Source organism: Rhipicephalus microplus, chromosome 4, assembly GCF_043290135.1.
Source record: "Rhipicephalus microplus isolate Deutch F79 chromosome 4, USDA_Rmic, whole genome shotgun sequence".
Classification (NCBI taxonomy): domain Eukaryota; kingdom Metazoa; phylum Arthropoda; class Arachnida; order Ixodida; family Ixodidae; genus Rhipicephalus; species Rhipicephalus microplus.
The window spans coordinates 144,018,041-144,038,045 of record NC_134703.1 but is presented as its reverse complement, the minus strand read 5'-3'; the positions used below and the strand labels follow the sequence as shown (position 1 = coordinate 144,038,045).

General features: G+C 44.4%; 2 protein-coding genes and 1 pseudogene across 2 annotated transcripts in view; 1 reads left to right on the top strand and 2 right to left on the bottom strand.

Moving 5' to 3' along the window:
* Nucleotides 1-20,005, top strand: part of LOC142814639 (disintegrin and metalloproteinase domain-containing protein 10-like) — a 260,313-nt gene that overhangs the window by 194,405 nt on the left and 45,903 nt on the right. The gene's annotated exons all lie outside the window — the stretch shown is intronic.
* The window catches only part of LOC142814640 (uncharacterized), a 43,160-nt gene that overhangs the window by 19,941 nt on the left and 3,214 nt on the right, over nt 1-20,005 (bottom strand). The window lies entirely within an intron of this gene.
* Nucleotides 7,741-19,267, bottom strand: LOC142814637 (uncharacterized; annotated as a pseudogene).

The following is a 20,005-nucleotide window of genomic DNA, read 5'->3' as shown; positions in this document are numbered from 1 at the left end:
AATTTCGCTGGCGTTTGATCAGTACTGTTTTGAACAGTGTTGTGCTGTCTGAAGAGAAAGCGCGCGATGCGGCGTTCCATTGTCCCAGTCTGGTCTTTAGTAAGGGCGCGCTTTAGCTCAGCCACGTAGCGCTCGGCTTGTCCGTTCGTAGCCGGGTGGTGAAAAGCTGATGTAACAGACGAGACGCCGTTGTCGCTGTAAGACTTGAGAATCTCCGTGGACACAAATGGAGTGCCGTTGTCTGAGACCACCTTGCACGGTAGGCCAAACGTTGGAAACAACGACCGCAGAATGTCGATAACTGCCGCCGATGTCGTTGTAGCCATTTGTTTTATCTCCAGCCACTTGGTGTATGCGTCTACAACCACCAGGAACGAACACCCTTCGATAGGTCCAGCAAAATCAATGTGCAGGGTGTGCCAAGGCGTGTCTGGTCTTTCCCATTCAAGAATAGGGGCTCTTGGCGGGCTTCTGTGGTTGCATTGGCAAGGCTGGCAATCGTGAACTGTTAATTCTATATCATGGTCGATACCAGGCCACCACATATAACTTCTGGCGCAATTTTTCATGGCAACAATGCCTCGATGACCTGCGTGGACAAGCGACATGGCCTGTTCGCGAAGTGCCGCTGGAATTACAACTCTTGATCCCAAGGTGACGCAACCGCGATGAGTGCTCAACTCCGCAGCTCGCTTGCGGTAAGCGTTGAAGTGTTCCCCCTTTAGCTTCTGCACGTTGCCTTCTTGTATAGCTGCGTAGACTTCCTTCAAGACAGTGCACTGCTGCGTTGATGCTGCTACCGTGTCAGCTGTTAGCGGAGGGTTCGGCAGCGCCTCGAACATGAGTATATCACCCGACGGGGGTGGTTCATCTATTGTGGTGTCTAGCGGCAGGCGGCTTAGTGCGTCGGCGTTCTGGTGTTTCTTCCCAGTGCGATGTACGAGTTCGTAATCGTACGCCGACATCTTGATGCACCATCGTGTCATTCGCGGCGACAATGTGGCATTGGCTTTTGGGGACCCATAATACCCAATAAGGGCCGGTGATCTGTTATGAAAGTCACTTTCCTGCCGGTAATCTACTGCCGAAAGTGATCTGCTGCGTAGACGATGGCAAGTCCCTCTTTATCTAGCTGGGAATAATTCCTCTCTGCCTGCGATAGGGTGCGCGAAGCAAAAGGGATCGGGGCTTCCTGTCCCTGGTCGTCAACTTGGGAGAGGACTGCTCGCACTCCGTATGGTGACGCGTCACAGGCTAGCAGTAGGGGTCTCCTTTCGTCGTAGTGTCGCAGAACAGTAGACTTGCGAAGTAGTTGCTTAAGGGCAACAAATGACTCTTGGTGGCGTGGCGACCAAGTCCATGGGACTTCTTTCTGCAGAAGCTGATATAGATCGTTGGCCACTGTAGCTCGATGTTCTAAGAACCGGTCGTAGAACGTCACTAGCCCCAAAAACGACTGCAGTTCTTGCTTGTTAGTAGGCGCTCGTGCTTCGGTGATTGCACGCACTTTGTCTTCAGTGGGATGGATACCCTGCGCGTCAATTTGATGTCCGAGAAACTTCACTTCAGGCACTGCAAAAACACATTTTTCTTTACTGATGCACAAATTAGCATTTGCTAGCCTTTCCAAAATGAGCTCCAAGCGTTCTGTGTGCTCTTCATTGGAGGCGCCACCAGCAATAACATCGTCCAAGTAGACGCAAACACCTGGGATCCCGCTAAGTGTAGACTCCATAAACTTCTGGAAGATTCCTGACGCTGCAGATATTCCGAATGGTAGCCTTTTAACTTTGTAAAGACCCTTAATAGTGTTTATCGTGAGCAGTTCAGACGTTGATTCGCTCACCTTCAGCTGCTGGTAGGCTTGTGTCAAGTCTAAGGTGCTGAAGATTTTTCCACCACGAAGCGTGCTAAAAACCTCTTCCGGTGTCGGCAGTGGGTAAGAAGATGCATTTGTCGCCAGGTTGACAGTGCTCCGGTAGTCTCCGCAGAGGCGTAGGGTACCGTTCTTTTTTCGGACGACGAGTGGTGTAGCCCATTCCGAATGTTGCGTCGGTTCGATGATCCCTTGTTCCTGCAGTTGGTCAAGCTCATTCTCGACTGACGTTCGTAGGGCGAAAGGCACCGACCTAGCTTTCAAAAATTTCGGCGTCCCATCCTCCCGCAGCTCCAGTGTGGCTGGAGGTCCATTGTTTCCTGGTATTTCTTCGGAGAAAACCGCTTTGTACTTATCTTGAAACTGCTTTACTGACAGATAACTGGATGTGTGGTGAACTCCACCAATGACCACTCCAAGGGGGGTGAACCAATTTCGTCCTAAAAGGCTTTATCCAGAACCGTGGATGATTAGCAAGGGGAGCTGATGAGTCTGCCCGTTGTAGTACACGTCTACATTGGCACAGCCCAGCAGTGGAAGGGAATGTCCGGACCACGTTTTCAGCTGCGTCTTGTTTTCCTGGAGAGCTGGCGTGTTCTCACGTCAAGTAGCGCGAAAAGTGTCCTCGCTGATGAGCGTACATACTGCTCCGGAATCCACCTCAAACCTGATAGGGCGCTGGTGTACCATAATTTCAGTTGTAATCTTCGGTCTCGTTTCGAAGTTCACAACGGCGTTTAAGTCATATAGTGCAGATTACGTTAGTGCTGTTCGGCTTGTATCTTGCGTCTCGCCCTCCTGTGCGTCGACATTGTTGTTTCGTTGCACTGAAGTCTTCGGTCCGAGCTGTCTGCGCTTCGAGATGCATGCCTTTTCAATGTGTCCCAGTTTTTGGCAAAAATTGCAGGTCGCTGTCTTGTATCGACATACCTGGGGATCGTGCATGTCGTCGCATCGCCAACAGCGCTGTGTCTTTCTGCTTGATTTCGCCTTAGACGTGGAATGACCTGACTGCTAACTGGTGTGATGCACCGGCTCGACGTTTCGTCGATTATCTCTCTGCTGATGACCGGCGCTCTCTGCTCGTTGAGCGATGTCGTAGGCTTTGGAGAAGGTGAGACCCGTCTCCGCGAACAGGCCTTGTTGTAGGCCTGCGTCACGCAGTCCGCACACAAAACGGTCACGCAACATAACGTCCAAGGGGAGCATAGTGGTGTTAGCAGGTGTGGCAGTTGATCCTCCCTCATGCGCAGTAGCTGCAGTTGTCGCGGTCAACGTCCCGAAATTGCAGTGAGCAGCTAGCTTTTTGAGAGCCGCTACGTATTCGGCCACTTTTTCGCCTTCCAGTTGGTCTCGCCGTTGGAAGCGGGCTCGACAGTAGACCTCCGATGGCCTTGGGTCATAGTGCTCTTGTAGCGCTGCTACGATGTCGTCGTAGTCAACGGCTGCTGGAGTGCGTGGCTGAATCAGGGCACAGACTGTGTCGTATGTCTGCTCCCCACACAGCGTTAGCAGGTTGGCCCTCTTCATTGCTGCATCAGTGATGTTGTTAGCCTCGAAGTAAAATTGCAGGCGTCCAAACCACGATGACCATAATGAGCCGTTGAATTCGGGTAGCCGATTTGGGAGCCCGTGCGTAGCCATAGCTTGTAGCTTGTCAATATCGTTGCGTAGCGTTGGTCCAAATCCACTTCCTCGTCGCCACTGTTATGTCCGGTGTTGTCGTCGGCCCATAGACGTACGCGTAGGTCGCGGTAGTCCAAAAAGCTCAGACAGCCTCGAACGGTTAAAAATAAGTTTATTCCTATTCGGATGGAGGCGGCGGCCGAACTGCCGGGGGAAACGAACGGTGGCTCGTTTGCGCCGAGCGGGGGAAGCGGCGGAGTCAACATCTGGAAGCAGTTTCAGCAACCGGTCCTTCGCGGGTTCAGAGGCTCGCTCGTGACACAGGGGTGCTTGGAACACAACAACAAGTAATTGAAGACACTCTCCAGCAGGCTAATTGTCTGTACTGTGAAGATCTCATCAATAAGGACAACCAATTAGCACTACCTTTACGCGCTAACCTCATCCTAAATTAGGTGGGCAGACACATCTTAGAATATTGCTTGCTTATTTCTTAAGTGCTCTTGATCATACTGCACATGATTATACAGTTTTTTCAGCTGATTTCAAATATGTAATTAATTTTCCTGTAACTCATTTTGTTCCTGAGATAACTCAAGTTCACCCCTTTTGTTTAAGGCCACCATATAAAAAAAGTTGCTTAATTAAAAGTGATATTCAAAATATGGCAAGATAGACTAGTGACTAGAGATTGAATGTATGCAAGAGTTTTCTTGTTTTTTGGCCGTTTTTGATTACTTTAGGGCAAAATGAACTTCCCATTTTCAAAAGCAGTTGGAATCAAGGCACAGTTTTCATAAGTAATTAAATGAAAAGGCTTGTGCTCTAGATTCCGCTGCCACACTTGCATTATATACACGTACTGGTTTCTATTACAAAAAGAATCATTGTTGTACCTGGCCTATGCCGAAGAATATTGAGGCCTCAAAATCGTAAATTACTTTCGTCGTAAATTTACTTTTTTGAGAAAAATAAAGAAAGTTAATAACACCCAGTTTCTTCGAAAGAAACGCCAATCATGGTGTGCATGTTTTGCAATGTTCATAAAGGCGCTCATAAATTGATAGTAGAGCTTTGCACACAGGAGCTTGTAAATTATAAAGAAGCCTCGAACTGGCTCCCCAATTTTTGGAGGTTTTACATGTTCTAGCACCAAGACACTGGGCAGTAAGAATGAAATTGCAAAAAAAGTACCACTTCCTGGTGATTGAAAATTTGCAGAGAGATAGAAACACACTTGCATAAACCAAATATGTCCATTTTAAAAAATTATTTTTTTGTCACTTTTTGGTCCCACAGGCCAGTCTGTCTCCCTAAACGCATTCTGCATCTATTACCAACGTGTCGCACATTCTCAGAAAACAATATAACTCATTGACACAGAGTGATCAGCTGTAGAACATTTTCACTGAATCACCACGATTAGTTTATCGGAGATCAAGGAACCGGTGCATTATTATAAGTTCCAAGACTAAATTCATCGCTCTTGTCAGTAGTCATCACTTAACAAACCACGATATAAAGTTTGTTTAAATTTGTAGCTACGATGAATTTGCCTTTAGCAACAAGCATAATAATGTTTTGTCGCCATAAGTCAAATCAATGCGCTGAATTATTTTCCCCAAGTTTGGCACCAAAAAAAAAAAACATTGCAGAAAACAAGAAGAGAAGGGTCCCAAACACAAGCGCAAACATAGGCGCTGCGGTCTCATAATGGCTTGGAGTGGCCTAACACACAGCGGTAGGGTTTTCCACTAAGGATAGAGTCTCGAAGGAGGAGAGCTAATGCTCCCAAAACTTCGCGTCATGAAAACAACTAAGAAAAAATATTGATTTCTGTCAAATCAACTAGCCTAAGTCTACACACGTGAACGAACAGGACAACGCAGCTGGCTACCGCGAAAGCACAAGCCAAAGCTCTGGCTTTGCTCGCTACTAGATTTTTGGGGCAGGAAGGCCCAAATGCTCTAGCCTTTTTTTTACGTCTTTACCGCTTTTTATCTACTGCTGCGTCAGTCACATGCCCTCAGAGCTCGTAGATTGCTATCGCATGCCGCGACGGTGGTTCTGTGCGCGGGAGTCGGGACAAACGGTAGTTTCGTTTTTGATCCCCGTGTCTACAAAACTAAGTTGTTTTATTCTATCAATGATCGCAAGTGCCCCGGTTTTGTCCACAGTTTGCGGAAAGCAGCACTGCATTGACTGGTCGAGCATTGGCTGCGCGCACACTTTCAGAGTTCTGTCAGTAATGTCGCCGCCATACATGATCGTCTTGAATGACTGTGGTTTTGTTTACAGTGATTGTAGAACGACAACCACACGCACTGTAGAAGACAGTGCGTGCACTGCTCGCATTCGTACTTTCGAAGATTCGAGCGCACTCCTCTCGATCGGCTTTCATTCGATGGTTTCGGCACTAAAGTTTATACCACACGCTGTGATTAGAAAAAGTGTTCAGAACATTCGAATTTCAGACCCACGGACACATGAATTCGGCTGAGGAATTTCATGAATTCGTATTTGCCGCTGTTTCACATCACTGGCACTCTAATCTAGGTTTAGATGAGTGCCTCTCAAATTCCTGTAAAATAAAATGCGGTGGGCTCACAAAAATCCTGAAACGGACTGAATTTTTGTCAATGCAGCCAGATCTCACACAGCAATTTCGATTTCTAGGAGATTTTCGTGGCGACCGTATAAATGGAAGAAACGGTTGAAATACAGAAGTCTCCCGGACAATGCCGGAGACTTGGCAGGTATATGATGATAACACCAATACATACCGTATTGTTCTCTCCTGGTGGCAGAATATAGCACCTTGCTATTTATGTGGCCCCCGTGACTAGCTTTGACAATGCACCTTAGCCCATCGCGGAGGCCACACTATCTTACTAATTGCATATTTTTATCGAAAAACAAACTTTTTTTTAAACTTCAGGCAAGATTCGTAAAATAATAAGCGTGGTCAGAATTCGTACATGTTATGGGAAAATTTGAAAAGTTGGCAGGCACCGTGATCTAAATAGCAATTTTATGTTTCAGTAAAAATGCCACTGTCCAGTTTTTTTTTTTTACAGCTTCATTCATAAGCTGTGCGACAGTTCACAGCAGCTATTAAAAGATGAATCAGTTTTTGGAGCTGACCAGGTTTTTGTCTGTAGATCAAAACAGCATTTAGAAGAAGTGACAGTGGCTATGAGCCCACTCTGCAGACATATAAGCACGAAATTATATAGCGGCGTAACATCTAAAGTAATGAGGAACGAATTTTGAGGAACCTGCAAGTCAAAAATATCTGTTAGGAAGAGATTTGTATCCTTCCCGTAAGAAGAAAATGTGGATGAAATGGTGCAGATAAGGCTGTCTACATAATGAGAAATGTTCTCAGTCACAGTTCCAATTCCAGAAATGACTGGTCTACCTGGATTCTATATTTTATGAATTTTGGGAGGGAGGTGGAACCTGCCAGCTACTGGGCTCAACCGCATAAGAATTTCAGTGTTCTCTGCCTGATTTCTTCATCATTAAAGAGAGCAGTCAGTTTCATGGACAACCGTTTTAAACTCGTTTGTTGGGTCATGATCTAGCCGCTTGTAATAGGATGCATCCTTGAGCTGCCTCTCATTTTCACTGACATAGGTGCTTCTATTTATGACAACAATGGCACCTCCTTTATCTGCAGGTTTTAATATTATGTCATTTCGATTAGCCGGATATTCAATTGATTTTCGCTCTCTGTCAGTGAGGTTGCGGTGGAATGGCATCCGTTCTTTATATGCCCGAAAGACATCTGTCTCGTTGAGAGGGAAATGTCCAATGCTTATTTATAACATAACAAGGAAGAACCATTAGTATTGCGGGCTGATGGACGACCATGAAAGAATTCACGGAGATGCATGCTACGCTCGAAATTGTGAAGATCTTTAATGAGCTGAAATTCACTATCACCTCCAGTCACTGGGCAAAAATTAAGTTCACGGGACAAGACAATACGTTCCTCACTTGATAAGTCATAACTGGACAAATTGACAATATTATCCTGTTCCGAAGATCGCATTAACCTCCAATTCTATAACCATGCTCAGGGTTCCCCGTGCGCAGGCTCGTCACAGTGTCACCCCAACCTCTCCCCCCCCCCCCCCCTCTCGTATGCACACCCATGACCAAGTATCCATTGGCAAGGCCGTACCCAGGAATTTTTGCGGGGTGTGTTTGCACGTAGAACGGCTAACTTTGCCAACTGGTGGTCGATGTTATGGTGTACAAGTACATTATTATCACTCAAAAAGTTTGAACATGAAAAAATTTTTGGGGTGTCAGACTTGAAACTCCTCAACACACCCCTAGTTACTTGCCCTGCCAATTTTGTTTCTTTACATGTGCCATCACCGTTAAAGAAGGCATAAAAAAGGTATAAATAGAGTGCCAGAGCAAATATTGCCCAATGTGCTCACTACGAAGCCACCGTTTTCTTTTTGCCAATGTTCGAAAATGATTGGCACTCTCGCACGACCGTACGATGGCACATGGTGGCGACATCAAAAAGCATTTCGAAACTACTGCGAAGTCCAGGATACGCAGCCAACTGATATATCGACGAAACAGACATAAATCAGCTGTTCGCGATAAATGTGTACCGCGATGTGCTACTTAGCGAAAACCGCGTTTTTTTTTAGATGGGATACGGTCACAGGGTGCCGATTGTCTACTGGCTAGTTGCGTGCAGCACTTCGCCTAATTGGTCTACACACCGTGCCGAGCCGCTTGCTCCCACTCTATTTCAGACTGTGTACAGATGCAACAAAAAGCTTGTTGCGGTGACGCGAGCTTTCTGCAAGCGATGCTCTAGCGGCTCTGGCAGCGGACAGAGGCGAGTTTGGGCTGTCACCTCATGAAAGCATGTGCAATGCTTGCCGTGTTGGTGCCCGCGATCCACAACGCTCAAACTCAGTAACAACGAGCTGCTTTCCTTTCTGTGAATTGGTGCACGCTAAACACGGTCCCACAGAGTGACTGAGGCCACAGCCATCAGCACCTTAGGTAGTCCCCAGTTATTAAAGGCGTGCATTAGGCTTAAAGTAGCGCTATGCTACACAGGTAGGCTTTTTGTCGACTACAAGTCATACTGGCCGCTTTTCGGTAGTCGCCACATCGCCTTCATTCTTCGCTAACGGCTACCAGAAAAGGCACCGCTGCAATTACGTGGAAGTCAAAACAATTGATCGTAAAATGAACTTGGCATCGTCCCAAACATGCGTACTATCAAGTAGTTCGTGAATGCAGTGTTTTAAAACAACTCTGTTGTGAACAAAATGAGAAGAGGCTCTAGGCCACGCACTTGCCTCTTGATGTTAGGTGTATAACTACGGCGCTGTGGTTTATCGACTATCGGATGAGCTTTAGTTGTGTTTATAGAAATATTTCTATCAAGTACAACGTGACACTATGGTACTTAATTATTCTTGAAACGGAGTTGCTGTGTGCCATTTTAGCTTGAGGCAAAATTAATGCAGAAACACCTGTGTGTTTAGATTGAAGAACACTTTAAAGATTGAAGAACACTTTAAAGAATTAATTCAGACAGCGTGCATTACATTATTGTACAATATCACGGAAAATGTCATGTCTTTTTACATTGTCTAGACTCTCTGTATCATTGTTATTGACTGACGGAAAGCTGCAATCATTTTTCATTTGAAAATAAAAAAAGCAGATGTTTGTTGTATCACTGTCATGCACATAATCCTTCGATTAAAGCCTTCTGCGGAACTCTTAAGAGCTTTGGTACCTTTACTGGTAGAACAACATGTGCATAGTAAACGTCAATACATAGTAAACATCAATTTAGTGCAAAGCGCTGTCAGCCACAAAGCTTTCCTAGCTAGACTCATCCACTGTCCCACATTTCATGGTGAACAGAATAAAAAGTAAGAAAGCGCATGTGTATTCGTGCAAACAGTGGTACCAAACTCGTCGCACCAATATGAGGGCTTGCTAGGATTTTTCTTTCTCTTTTTTTATAGTATCCAGATGAGCAAGACGTAAATAATTAGTTCAGCTGCGCTACAGCACTGTGTAGCAGGTGAAACGCAAGCTGAACACATACAAACAACACAACAAAAGAGTAATTTAGTGCGAAAGTGCACCGACAGTCACCCAGGGCGAGCATCCCTTTCACAGCCAGAATGCGCATCACTTGCTAGCAATAGTAATGTTGCATGGGCATTATGCCTCGATTCGGCAGAAAGTAGCGTAAATATTACCAGTAAACTAGATTCAATGCATTTTATACGCCAACAATAGGCTCAAACCACGCACAGCGAAGCGCCGCTGTGTGTTCGTATATGCGCCGCCAATCGCCTATCTACACCATCACGGGGACAGTGCTGCCAGCAATAGCCCGATCTCACCGCAAATACTGGCCTATTCATACTAGGTATAGCAAATTTTAAAATGGAGGATATTTTACAGGTTATCACTTGCATTCTAATTAAAGTCAGATTTTGCTACTATTCAAAGTCGTTTTAATTTTTCTTTGAAGCAAAAAGAATGACATTTACACTGGCTTCGTTTCAAATTTTTTAAAAATATTACACAGGTTAGTTGGTCACGACAAATGTGCCCACTTTCTTTAATATGCGACATACACTATTCGAATTTACTTCCAACCAAGAATTCATTATTCACACAAGCCTAGCGACCACAAGTAAGAGATCACGTCAGTCCACAATTACAGTCTGTTAGAACAGTATCCAACCTTTGGTAGAAGAAAGAAAACTGGCATAATTGGAGCGTTGTAAACCTAATCCCCCTAAAAATAGTCCCCTTGGGACTCCACACACTCCTCCCAGCAGTCCTGCCATCGTTGGAACCATTCTGAGAAGGCCTCTTTCGTAATGAAGTTTAGCTCAGCTGTCGTTGCAGCTATAATATCCTCCCTTGTCTGAAATCGCTCTTTTTAATGTCCTCTTGAGTTTGGGAAACAGCCAGAAGTCACAGGGGGCCATATCAGGAAGGTAATGAGCCTGTTGAATAACAGGAGTCTGACTTTTCGCCGAAAAAGTCTGAACCAAGTGTGAGGAATGTGCTGGAGCATAGTTGTGATGGATGTGCCAGTTACCTGTTGACTACAACTCGGGTCTCTTGCGTCGCGCATCATCACATAGGCGACGGAGGACATCCTTGTAGTACTCTTAGGCGATTGTTCGACCCTGTCATGTGTACTTGTGGTGTACCACACCGCGGGAGTCAAAGAAAGCACTCAGCATCACTTTTATGTTGCTGCGCACTTGGCAGGCCTGGTCTTGGCAAACACTGGAATGCTTCCAATATGACGACTAGGATTTGATTTTCGGGTCGTACCCTTACGCCTAACACTCATCACCAGTGATATTGGTGTTCATGAAGTTAGGATCACCGCTGGAGAAATCGAGCATGTCCTGTGAAACTTCAAGAAGAGGTTGCTTTTGCTTCATCGAGAGCAGTCTCGGCATGAATTTCTGCGCAACTCTTTTCATGCTCAAATCTTCGGTCATAATGAAATGCGCAGAAAAAGTGCTGATGCCCACCTTTACCACAATTTCCTGGATAGTCACACGACAGTCCTACATCACAACATTCCCTTCGGCAATGAGCGGGTCATTTCGGCATGTTGATGGCAGACCGCAGCGTGACTCGCTCTCCATCGATGTGCGGCCGTCTTTAAACCGGTTGTACCACTCCTTAATCAGTGTGCGGCTCATAGCGTTGTCACCGAAAGCCGTCTTGATCTTCCCAATGATTCCCACTTGGCTGACGGCCAGTTTTTGGCAAAATTTGATTCAGTAGCGCTGCTCTATTCACTCCATCCTTAAGATGGAAAGCCGGCGAGAGCACTGCACACTACCTTACTCAAACACTGGGTCCTACCTACTAACGCTATTGGTAAGCGGAAAAAAATTCATGCGTGCGTACGAAGGTTCAAGGTCGGCAGCTGCAAGCCCGCTTGTTTCAAATCAACGAGGTGCTCCCAATAAAATGCCAGGGCTGCACGGAAGGCGCAGCACAGTCACAGAAAAAGCTAGAAGAGCGGCCTTTCAGAACCTTTTCTAAACACTCATTGGGTAACTACTGAAAGTACACTTGCTGGTAACACACTGCGGCATTATTAATTTCTGGGTAACAGGCCGGCAATCACTATGCTATTTCTCGTCATTCTTCTGAGAAACGTATTATCCGCTAAACACTTACGAAGATTTTTGTGCCGATTGTTCATGCAGTGGCTAACAACGATGAGGAATTATGCCTGAAGTAGGTATGCGCCACAGTTAATAGGTGATCAAGAACAACTTTTTTTAATGGGTTGAAGTATTAGATGTCCCACTCGTTATGCTATTCGCATCGTGTGACACCTAGTTGTTCTTTTGCCATTCTATAATGCTTTTTTACTCATATTACCGCAGTCCTTTTTCCGACATCAAGACTGCTTTCAAGGCAAGTTTGTGATTGAGTCCCAAGCACCGGCATGGCTCAGTGGTAGAATACCGGGCTGGCACGCAGCGGAACCGGCCTCGAGCCCCACTGTCCTTAGTACTAAGTTTTTTTTTTCTTATTCCATGCAGTAGTTGTTACGGACACCGGCGGCAGCGGCAGACAACTACGGCGCCACACGTGACCCAAGTTGTGATCTCATAACAGCTTTCGCGGTAAAAATATACAGTCGGATACTTTTCTAACATACCTCGTACAGCATTATTAAAGAGACCAACAAATTATTTTTTCAACTTAGTTTTTTCTGGCATGACAGACAGTTTACTCTTCGTAGAATTCGTAGCTGCCGTAGTTAATCCTAAAAGCACGCAGTCTTTTTATAAGCAGTACTTTTCTATCAGCAAGGCTCTGAACACAGGCGAGTCCTTTCATCCTGCAACGTTGAGAATTGATAGTGATGCCGGTAGCCTTTTTGGCGACTTGTGAACGCTGTCTTGTTCTGCTTTTGCAGGAGTTCCTGTAACTATGCTTAACCCCGTTTATTCTGAGCTTTTTTTGAAAATAACGAGCCGTTACAATGAGATGATGTGGCTTTATACAGCTTCTCTGTATTTCTACCGCGTTGCGCGTGCCAGCGCCCAAGGTTCTTGTGCCTGTGTTGTGGATGGTTTGCTCTGTCATCATTATTCTCTCAACACACGAGCCAAGCCAAGTCACCGAAAATGTCACTGCGCATATGCATGGTTGTGCTGAGTAGCACTACACGTCATTTCTGAGACAAATTGTAAATGGAAAGACCACGTCAATCCAAAAACTTAGTGACCCGAAAACTGTGTGCACAGTGTCATGAGCACAGAGGAAAGTTGCTCAAGACGCGCTGACAAGCATGGAATCAATACGTCACGCTAAGGCAGCGCAACTTTATTGCGCACAGCTAATGCAGGCCTATATGCATATTTTTATGAATATCTTTTACTATAAAGAAACAAACTATATTTTACCTCTAACATGAAAATTATTGACCGCTATGACAACACACCAGATAATTGAAGTTTCTACCCCTAGGTAGCACCACAGGCTATTTTTGCAATTTTCAATGAATAAATGAAAATATAACTCCACTTTTCACGACAAAAACAGGGTTGGTGTGAGTCATTATGAGGATCAATCATTCCATCCGCGCAGCCATCTCATTTCATGTTCTGAGCAGTTGTCGGTTCCTTTATAGGGGCCCTGCAACAGTTTTTGAGCATGGTCAGAAAACGCTGCCGATCGGCAGTAGACGCTCCCGGCAACATGCCAGCTAAATATTATAGAGCAACAGGCGGCCTAGAATTCACAATAAATAATCAAAGTCAGCTAAAAATTGCTTTCTCTTGTCTCGACAAATGGCGAGAACCAGCTGTTGAATTTGGGGTGCTGTATGGCATTGATCAGTGACTGCAGCTGATCTGTTTTAGTTGCATCAGCAACCTCTTGAACCAAGAAGACCGAGAAGGGAGTCGAGAACCGAATCGAGAAGGGTGCTGTAGCGCTGGATGAAGTTCACATACTCGGGCACCTTGTCGAAGCAGGTGCACAGTGTCGTATTGGGAAACGGATGCCTGGAAAGGTAATTAGAAGGGTTGGTACTTCCTGCAGTGTGCTGTGCCTTAAACTTGTATTATTGGATGCGTAAAGTGAGGCACTTAATGCGGGCAGACAGTGATGATCGTGAATTCCCTAGTGCATACTAAAGGCTTGTGGTGCGTCAGCAAAAGGATGACACCACAGAGGTATAGGCAGAAGTGTTCCATTGCCCATATAGCCACAACCATCTCCAGCTCTATTAGGAAGTAGAACCTTTCCAGCGAGGATGAGTGCTCTACTTGCATAAGTTACAACTTCAGTGTGTTCACCATCACATTGTGTTAGTATCGCATACAGTCTGTATGGGCTTGCACCTACCATCAGTTCTGTAGGCTTGGATGGGTCAAAGCAGGCAAAAGTGAAAAAAGCAGGCAAAAGTGAAAGCATCGAACATGGCTCTGTAGAGGCTCTCCATAGAGTGTTTTTCCGTGCCAGTACAGCATTCTTCAATGTCGGTTCACCTAGAAGTTGTGTGAGGTTGGCAAGGTCTCTCAGAAATCTGCCTGAATCATTGCCAGCAGACTTCACTCTTTGTGGTGACTCCGGCATTTTGATTTATACAAAGGCTGCTGTTTTTTTTTTCGGGATCAGGATGAACTCCATCAGCTGAAAAAAGTTCGAAGGTCAGTTCCCGTTGATCAAAGTGACATTTCTTTTTGTTAAGCGTCAATCTAGCTTCTTGGAGTCCGTGCAGGACAGCTTCCGGGGAAGTGCTGATGTTTTGTTTTTCCACAGACGAGAATGTCGTCACAAGCATTGAGAACGTTGGGGGATGCCAGTGAGTACTTGAGGAAAGGTGTTTTGAAAAATTTCAGCTGCAATACTGATGCCAAACTTTAGGCATTTGTATCGAAACAAACCAACATGTGTTGGAAATTTTGTGAGCTGCCTTGAAAGTGCATCGAGTTCCAGCTGATAATAAACATTCTTCAAGCCAAGATTTGAGATTACTGATGCTTCATTCAATTCTTTCATGCATGGAACTTAAACAGGGTTCATAAAGAATTTTTTTTCGAGTTTTCAAGGATATTTTAGAGATGAAAAATTGCGAAATTCAAGGAGTGTTAGCAATATTTTATTTGCTAACAAGACTTATGGAAGCAGCACAGTTTTCGTGTGTGTTTCATTTTCCACAGAAGCTATCTCCAGCTCCTTTTCTTAAGCAGTTCGACGAAAGCTGTTTACCTTGACTAAGTAGGTAAGGCCGTTTTTCGCTTCAGCTTTTTTAGAAAAACTGCTTGCAGATGCCAGCAGGTACTTATTAGTTTTTTGAAGCTTTGACTTCCTTCCGTGTATTTTATCAAGATTTTGCTCGAGCTCTTTTCTCTTTGAAGCTGCCTGCCGTGACAGTGCTTGTTTCTTTTGTTGATCTAGGTATGTAGCATACCTATGCTGGGCTTGGCGCACTGACGCCTTCAACTCTTTTGAAATCGGAACGTTCAGCAGGCCACCATGGCTTTTCACAGCCTCCCAGATAACTCGTTGAGAAATATACGACAGCTCAGCCTGATTCTCGACTGCAACCTGCTTGTTGATGCAGAAGCCTTTTTCCACTGAGGCCTGCCCATGGTTCAGGAAAAGTAGTAGTTTCACCACAGCCCATAACTTTGGGAAGCTGCTGAAGCATCGTGCTTCAGCAGCCACACGAAAAAACTGTCAAGACGGTCATGATTTTTTTATAGCTTTGTTGTTCATGTTGTTTTTCTAGACAAAACTGAATGTACTGTGCACACAATGTCGCGTTGGTGCTCAGAGAGAAGCCGGTTGTCGATTAAGCAGTTAAGCACAATTTTTAGCTTCCCAAGGCCCGTGTTTGAAACATGACAACCCACGAACAATAGGGTATCTCAGGGGACTTCTTTTCATGACTTTCAGAATCATGCTCACAAGGAACTTCCGGCACTCTTACCTAAACTCGAGAATACACTTGGTGCTCGCTTTGCAGCCTTTCAATATCTTCTCAGCTGCATGCCCAACATCCACCTTCTCAAGTTCTGTGTAAATGACAGCATCTTTAACATCAATTCGCAGCAGCTACATGGTGCTGGTGAATTCTGTCATTACAGAGCACTTTACGAACCTTGACAGAAGGCTCCTCAGAACACTTCTACGTTCTTTTGCCAGCAAAAACGTCTTGAGAGAATCAGTCTGAAAACCAGCCAGGAAAGGCTGCACAACCATGCCAACATTTAGGGAAAAGTTCAGTTTTGCAAGCTCAAGCTCGTCATTTAGAAAAGCACTGACATTTTCATATGCTCTGCATTTTGGCACGAGCAGCCTGCGGCCACTCATTGCTTGCTTCAAGTGCTCCCATGTGGCCAGGGCTGTTTCCAGTACGGGCACATTCTCGATCCAACTGTGAGATACAAAAGGAAGAGGAAACGCACTGCTCCCTGTCTCTCGAATAAAATCTTCTCACCTGGCCGGTGCATCAAGAAAGAGTGAGACTAAGCTGAACAAATATATGTCTACTGGCCTGCCCGTTGCATGCATTCCAGCTTTGTAGGCATTTTGCACTGTGTGAAGGCCACACGATCCAATATCCAAACACTGAACTTGAAAGTCTTTTTTTTTTTTCATACACTGCTGGAACTTGTGGAAAAGGCTCCAGTTGACATTGAGGCCATCCATTTTGCTCATTGGAAAAGACACCAGTGCTTCCGTCAAACTCTTAAAGAGGTCGTCCGCTGTGCTGTAGTCCATGAATGCTGATGTCACATGCCTTGTTGTCACCTCAGAATTGTTCCACAGTCTCACATGAATATCGAGCTGTTTATTTTGCAGGTATTCGTTTGACGTTTTATTAAAAAAGACCACAAAATGTTCAGATGTCCCCATCATGTCCAAACTTGAGAAGCGAAAAATGGGCTTAGCACACAATGCACATGCATTTTTTTGAACAAGTGAAGCTTCTCATGATATCGCTAACCGGAAACATCTTTTGAACAACTCTGAAACTGAGCGACTGGATCTGTACGAGTAGTGTGAAGACACAACTTTCATCGTCCACAAAATTTCGGCTTCAATTACGAAGTCATGTCCTCTGCAGTCTTCATCAAGGATAGCAGCTTGAGAGGATGTTTCCATGTTTTGCTGCAGAGAAGTCGTTTCTGTGACGTTTGCCAATTGCAAAAAACTCGTTGACAGAAGAGCAGCCCTCGCCTGCCGCAACTTTGGATCGGTGCTTGGCACTTTTCTGATGGCTCTTCAATGCCGACTCTCCCATTGTCGCAAGGTCGACCGACTTCAGACATACCGCGCATTTCACTCGATAAGGGTTGCTTGTCTCCGGCCTCATCCAGTGACGATATTCGCTGTGCTCCAGCCACGCAGACTGAAACTTGCACTTTCCGCTTGGCATTCTGTCAAAGTAAAGTTGCAGGCATTGCACACAGCACAAACGGGAACTTTTGCCGAGAAATGACACGCGAGGCTGACGCACAGATCAAGTATACCAAGTACCGACGAACCAACGTTACTATAACTTGCGCTGAATTGGATTTATTTTTGGCTCGCATTTGTTGCCAGACGACACAGGCACTGCCCCTTTCAAAACCAAAACTTGCTGCTATTGCTCTCCTGTCAAGGCTACATGTTTTCGCGAACATTCCTCAGTAAATGCATTTTTTAAGTCAGTGCAACATACGCAAATACATCTTTCGTTTTCTATATTGAAGCAAAGTCCACAAAATTTTCAAGGATTACAAGGAGCTCGCTTATATTATTATTTACTCATTTATTTAAAGATACCTTACAGACCTCCATTGAGGCATTATGTAAGGGGGGCAGTACAAAAAGGTAACTTCCGTAGTAGTTACAAAAACACAAAGTTCATGAACAGGGGTCATGTAGCAGATCACATAATAAGAAGAGCAGTAAAAAATAAAAAGAAATCAACAACACTAGCAAAGATAAAACAGATAACAAGGAAATATATAAGCGACGCTACGGTGTAATACAATAAGAGACTGCAAAAAGGTTACAACGAAGAAAGCACACTGCGGTAATGGCAAGCATTTTTACATCTCGTTGGCCAGATAACTGGTCAATGCGTCACGAAAAGCATTAAAGTTTGTCAGACATGCGATGCTATCCAGCAGGGAATTCCAACATCGGACTGCACGTGGAAGCACCGAGCAGTTGAAAGCACGTGTTGATCCGTAAATGCGGGTATAGCTAAAGTGATTATGAAGCTTGTGTGACGTGAAGTAGGGTCTTTTCAAGCATGCTAATGTTGTTCGAGATGAATGAATGAATTTGTGAAACAGTGTCAGCAAGGCAATGTCACGTCGAGTACTCAATTATTGCAATGAAAGGTTAAGTTTGATTTCTGTGATGCTAGATTGATAGCTGTAATCGTTAGAAATGAAGCGGCTTGCCCTGTTCTGAATTTGTTGCTGCGAACATTCGATGGAGCATTTCTTAAGTTTCGTCGCAAGTAACCCAAAGATTGGGAGGCTTTGGCTGAAACAGAGGTGATGTGTTTTGACCAAGAAAGATTTGTAGTAAATATAACGCCTAGATACTTATATTCTGTAGCTATTGCAACAATGTCTTTATTGATATTGTATGAATGTGGGGAAGTTATAGGCTTTCGAGTAAATGACATTACTTTACATTTTGATGTATTCAATGACATTAGCCATTTACTGCACCAGTTACTAATTTGTTCGAGATCATGCTGAAGAACCAGATGGTCGTCTGCATTAACTATTGTGCGATAGCCAATGCAGTCGTCAGCAAATATTCTTATAGTAGAGGACACGTTATGTGGAAGATCGCTAATAAAGATGAGAAAGAGCAAAGGACCGAGGACGCTTCCCTGTGGTACACCAGATGATACTTCAGTTAAGGAGGACGAGAAGTTATTTGCAATGGTGAACTGGTAAGGATCAAAAAGTTCCGGAGCCATGGATAAAGTGAAACACTCCAATTGAAGAGCTGAAAGTTTTGAAATGAGGCGATGGTGTGCGACGCGATCGGACGCCTTTGAAAAGTCCAGAAAAAAGCAGTCAGTTTGTTGGTTGTTGTTCGAGTTAGTGTGTAGGTCTGTAACAAATTCAAGCAACTGTGTCTCGCACGATAGGCCTTTTCTAAAACCATGCTGATTATGAAAAAAGAACTTGGGAGTTTCAAGGTGTCTGTAGATCTGCGAGGCGATAATGTGTTCCAGTAACTTGCAAGAAATGCATGTCAAGGAGATTGGTCGGTAATTTTCGCATGATGATTTATTGCCACTTTTAAATACCGGTATGATTTTTGCCATTTTCCAGTCTGTAGGGAGGAGGCCAGTCGCGAGTGACTGCTTAAATATGTGAAGAAGAATTTCGCTTGACACTGTTACTGTATTTCATAACATTCTTTAGATTATGCAATCTATGCCACAAGAAGACATCTTAAGGTTATTTATGAGTGATGATAGTCAATCTTATGTGATATCTATAGGTTTCATGTATTGGTAGCTGAAATCAGAAACGTAAGATACGCTTGAAGAGTCCTCTTTTGTGAATACGCAACAGAAGAATAATTAAGAGCCGATGAACACTCGTTATTTGGAAGAGGAACATTGCTGCTGCTGTGTAAGCAGATATCATAAGATTCGTGATTGGGGCTTATTATTTTCCAAAACTTAGCTGGATTGTTTTTAAGTAGCTCAGGAAGGTCATTAGAGAAATATTTGTCTTTTGCTTTGCCTAAAGCTTAGCAATATGTCTTAAGATAGCATTTCTAATTATGCCATGAGGATGATGTTTGAAGGCTCTTGGCAATATTATACAGCCGTTTCTTTCCGCTCCTCATGCGCTTGAGCTTTCTTGTAAACCAGGGGTTTAATCTATCGTTTGTTATCGACAGAAAGGAGTGGGACATATTTGTCTACCAAAGCGCACAAAGCATTTTTAAACAACAGCCAGTTCTCTTCCACAGATCTATTGTAAAATGAGGGCCACATTGTGGTTTGAAAAAATGTTCTTAGTTCTGTATTTATTGCAGTAAAATTACCTTCATTGTAGTCTCGAATTTGCTTTGATATGGGACCTGTCGAGGGTGGTGTTATGTTTATCGTAACTTGAAGCAGATCGTGATCGCTGAAACCATTCAGGTGTTCTATGTTACTTATAGTTTTAGGAGCGTTTGTGAGAATAAGGTCTAGAACATGGGTACCACGTGTAGGTTTAGAAACAGTTTGAAATAGGTTCACATCTAAACATAAATTTGTTTGATGTATGACAGTAAGATGCTAATTTCACCCAATCAATTAGCGCATAATTGTAGTCACCCAGAAGATAAGTTAAATCAGCCTGGAAGAGCTCAGAGGCTTTGTTGATGCTGTCGCGCAGAGCACTTACGAAGGAACCATTCTAATATAATTTTCTTTTCTGACTTTGCTAAATCCTCTGCAGTGTC